The following is a 4,590-nucleotide window of genomic DNA, read 5'->3' on the forward strand; positions in this document are numbered from 1 at the left end:
GCAGTTAGTTCTCCTCCCTCTCGCCTCGCTCCCCTCTCCGGTTCCTCCTCCCCTTCCCTCCCCTCCCGTTCCTCCCCTCCTCCTTTCAATCTCTCCCTCCCTCCCTCCTTTCCCCTCTTGTTATTAAGGAGAACAGCAGCTGGCCCGACCTAACTTCAAACGCGGTCCCCCGCCCCCCCCCACCCCTCTCCTTAGCTCTCCGAGGCCCTCTCCCTCCATCCAGCCCGGCATGCCAGGGGCCCCGATAGGGGAACCCACAAAAAAATACACCAATTCCTCTTTATTCCCTCTAATTTCGCACGTTCTGTAGGTTGTATCATGCCAAAATACAACCCTCCAACTTTGGCTTTTTAAAAATTGATCCTTACACTCCTGCCCCAGTATGTAAGATCCGAGAATGACGGGTAGATTACTTGAAGATGGGGTAGGCTCATGCAATTTTGAAACAGATCCCTTAAGTGAAAAATAAGGAGGGCGATTTTAGAAAATAGCAAGCTCGGATATCCAGAGATAAAGGTTATGTCCCGGACGTTTAAGTTCCTGATCACTGCTAGGCTGTTTCAAAAGCCCGATTAAAGGGACCAGAACAACGTACCCCCCCACCAGCCCCCAACCCCGCATTTGTGTGCGGAGAGAAAGAAGAGGAAGGGGTGGGTGTTAGGAGGGAGGGGGCGGCTTCTCCGACGTGATAGAATGTGACCCTAGAGCAGAAACCGGTCTGTTCTTGGGGGCGCTACAGGCGCCTTGGGGAGCTACGGAGAGGCGCCCAGGGCTGCCGCAGGCGGCGGGGGCGGGGGGGGCAGGGCTACCATTGGCTCCCCGGCGGCCAGCGGCCACGCAGGAAAAACCCGCTTCCTCGCCCCTGCATCTGCTGACAAGCTGCCCGAGGTGTCTGCGCCGAGCGTGGCCACACTGATACAGCTTTCTAGGAAATAGCCCGGGAGGGGGAGGGGAGGGGGCGAGGGAGGGATTAGGTTTGGCTCCCCCTCTCTCCCCCTGCGCAAACAACACCACCCCTTCCTTTCCTTGGAAGCCTCAGACTTCCACCCTGTGTCCTTCGCTTGCATCTTCGCCGACCCCTCGGGGTTCACTCTTCACCCGCCATCCAGGGCTTTCTCCCCAGGAGCGGGATTGCGGTGGAGACGCTGCTAGCCTAGTTGGCTCTGACATGTGCTCAAATGCATCCTCGGGTCAAGGCTGCTTTTACAGGGGATATAGTGGCATTTCCTCACCTCCTTCCTCCCTCCACCCCTGCCCCCACGACTTTCAGGCTTATTTCACTTTGGGGGGAAGGGCAGGGAGCCTAGAGTCCCCAGCAAATTGGCCGAACTGGCACGTGCAACGAGCATGGCGTGGGTCAGGGCCCTGGAAATACCACGGTCGGCCGTGTACCTCCTTCACGGAGAAGGGGGGCCCAAACTGGGGCGTGGAGAGCTAGCGGGGCGGTGGGGGGGCGGGCTGGGTTAGCTGTTCACAAGATTCCCTGAAAGAAGGGGAGAAGTGGAATAGGGAAGGTCGGAGTGAATGAACCAGAGGTGCAAGCGATTTACTCAGGCCCCCGAATCGAGCCCCTTTAAACGAGGGTGGGGCGGAAGGGGTGGGGGGGGACGAGGGGGGCATATCTCTTTAAAGTGTGAGTAAGAGTTTGGGGCGCCGTCTCCCCTCCCTCTATTTGCATAGCCAATAGCTCTGGGGCTCCTGCTACTGCGCGCTGATTGTTACCGGGCAGATTACTTTTTTCTTTTTTTTTTTCTTTCTTTTTTTTTTTTTTTTTTTTTTTTTTTTTTTTTAGTAGGACGCGTTCCCCGCTACATCAAAAGGAAGCCAAGCGAGGGCGGAGGGAGAGCCGGGACTGGGGGGGGGCGAGGGCTGGGGAGAGGCCGGGGCGCCTCCGACCTTATCAATAGCCGCGGGAATTAGTATCCAATCTACCGTAGGTAAAGAAAGGGGAGGGAAGGGGGCGGGCGAGGAAAATGTCTAATTGCTGTGGAAGCCATTAGCTTTCGGGAAGAAAAAAGCTCACTGAGAAACCTAAGTTGCAACTCAAAATGAAACAGTCCTGCCCAGCGGATGACACTCCGGCTGAGTACAGTGTTCCTCGGAATTGAATGGGTCCCTAACAATTGCCTATTGATTTTAGTCAACTTGTACTTCCCGACTCAAGCTTGAGTCACTCCGGATAAATATATTAACTTACATTTTAAGACCCCATAAAGGAATTACTCAAACTTCACCTCAGCCACCTATGAGCGGTTCAAAGAAAGCTGCTGGCGAGCGGGGGATAGTGGGGGTGACAGAGGTGTTTTTAAAGTATAAATCTAGCCCGACAGGCAAGGACAGAAGTCAGCGAAGGCTTCCAGCCTCTTGACATCACTTGATAACTAACCGAGCACGGTCTTCTCTCCACCCCCCTGCAGGAAAGCATCCCCAGCCCTGGGGCTCCAGAGTGGGGAGGAGGGGGGAGGGGAAGAGGCGGGTGGTCGTCCTCCCGGCCTGGCCCACCCTGCGTGGGAGAGCCTGGGTGGCGACGTCTCGAGTCTCAAAAGCGAGCCGAGGGCCCTCTCGCCCCTTCCCTCCCCCCGTACCCCTACCCCTACCCTCCTCTGGCTTCTCGGAGGAATTCCGGCGGGGCGCGGGGCTAGGGGAGCGGCAGCGGCGGAGGGGAGGGGCGCCGAGAGGCGCGGGCGGATGCCCCCTCTCCCTCCCGCCTTTGCATTCACCCAGCCCACGCGGGCGGACCCTTCCCGCGTGGCCGGCTCGCTTCTTCGAGTTCCCCCATTCACTTCCACTTCCTATTACGGACTGCTCCCGAACAGTACCCTCGCTTCGAATCCGTCCCCCAGTCGGGCTTCAGTCTCCAGCGCACGGGGTGGGGCGCGAGAGGGTGCGGAGGTTGGCAGGAATGTCTCCGGGAGGCTTGGACTGAAAACCGACTTTTCCCTTTTAGTCGCCACTCCGACCATGTGTTAAAACCTTAATTTTGCTTGTTAAAAAGCACAGCGCCTAGGACGCGGGAAAAGGCACGTTGCCTTCTGGGCAACGTGCGCATTTTCTTTGAGTGTAGACTCTGGGGTTTGGGGGGGGGGGGAACCCAAGCGCCTGTGCTCTGCCTTTTAAGTCAAAGCTGGTCACTGTGGGAAAAGGGGGGGAAATAATGTTGGTTCTTCCTTATCCCTTTTTCACCCTCAAGGAAGGAAAACTCCTGTCCTTCATAGCACCAGTGATAAACTCTGGTGAACATAAGTTTTATTGGACTTTTATTCCTTCCCGTGCAGGCTCCCCACCCCCTATTGCTCGCGTTTTGGAGTTTCGGTTGGAAAGTGTACAAAACCCTGTAGGTATAGGGTGCAGCAGGGTGTTGGGTGTTTATAGGCACATTTCTGCAAGAACCTGCAAACGCTAAGCACACACACTCCCAAGCTCACCTGGCAAATGCCGGCGGGCCAGGTGATCACGCTGTGGGCTCCAAGCTTCGTAGCCCCGCGAGTTCGAGCCCCGCTGCTTCGGCGCTGGAGCGCTCAGGCCGGGTGAGGGGAGGGGACTGAGTTCAGGCTCCGGAAGAGGGATCATGCCCTCCCCCGAAGTCCCTGAAGGAGCAGGGGGCTGTGTCTGTGTTTCTCCACTGAACGATGAGACCATGAAAACCAAAAACCCGACGGTTACTTAAAAGTAGGTGGCAAGGGTCCTAGCCTCAGCTCCGGGCTCCCGGGACCCCAGGAAAGAGTGAGAAAAAGTAGAGAAAAAGGAATTGGGGGGGGGGGCGCGGTCACTGGAAGGGAGTGAAAGCGAACTGAAAAAACGTGTGAAAGGAAAAGGACCGGTCGGGACCTGGAGCGCGCTGGGCGAGGAAGGTGGGAGGGGACGAGCCGGAGGAGGGCTTCCCGAGCCTGGGCCCTGCGACTCCGGGTGTGAATACGCTTGTGGGACCCTGTCGCGGCAGCCCCACCTCCCCCCGCCTCCCGTCGCCTCTCTGGGGCCCCGGGGTCCAGCGGGGGGACAGCGTCGGGCCGGCCTGCGCCTTCGGACTGCCCTTTCGGAGCTTCAGCTCGGACCGGGGCTGTGTGCCTGAGGCAGCAGATGCGATAGGCGTGGGTCCGGCCGGCTAGCGCCTGCCGTCTGTTCCCACCTAGCATCTCACTCCCCTCCCTTGGAAAAAAAATAAAAAGACCCGAACTTCCCCCTCTTCCTGTCTGATTCAGCCGCAGGACACGCCTCGCGAGTCCGAAAATAGCTCTGGAAATGCATTAGCTTTATAAAAGTGAATTTTCCAATAAGATTTGGGGCGGGGGGCGCCTGGCTCGCGGCGTCGGCGGGGCCCTGCCTCCCCGGAGGAAAAGGAACCGGCCGTCTCGGTGCTTCGCCCTCCTCCCCCCCCCCCCTCCCCGGCACGCCCGGGAGGGGGCCGCTGGGCGGCGGAATCGCGCCTCCGCTCCGGGAGCCACCACGCGGCTTTTTCGCGGAATTTTGACGTCACCCACACGTGGGGGGAAGGGGCTGGGAGAGCAAGAGGAAGCAGCGGGGGAGGGGGCCCGCGGGCAGGGGAGCGGCGCTGGGCGGCGGGGCAGGTCCGCGGCCCCCGGCCGGCCGGCG

The 4,590-nt window shown here is 59.0% G+C and overlaps 1 long non-coding RNA gene across 3 annotated transcripts in view; it reads left to right on the forward strand.

The window, feature by feature from the left end:
- Positions 1 to 4,590, forward strand: part of LOC115303822 — an 88,949-nt gene that overhangs the window by 1,742 nt on the left and 82,617 nt on the right. The gene's annotated exons all lie outside the window — the stretch shown is intronic.

The sequence above is a fragment of the Suricata suricatta genome, chromosome 10 (assembly GCF_006229205.1).
Source record: "Suricata suricatta isolate VVHF042 chromosome 10, meerkat_22Aug2017_6uvM2_HiC, whole genome shotgun sequence".
NCBI classification, from domain to species: Eukaryota; Metazoa; Chordata; class Mammalia; order Carnivora; family Herpestidae; genus Suricata; species Suricata suricatta.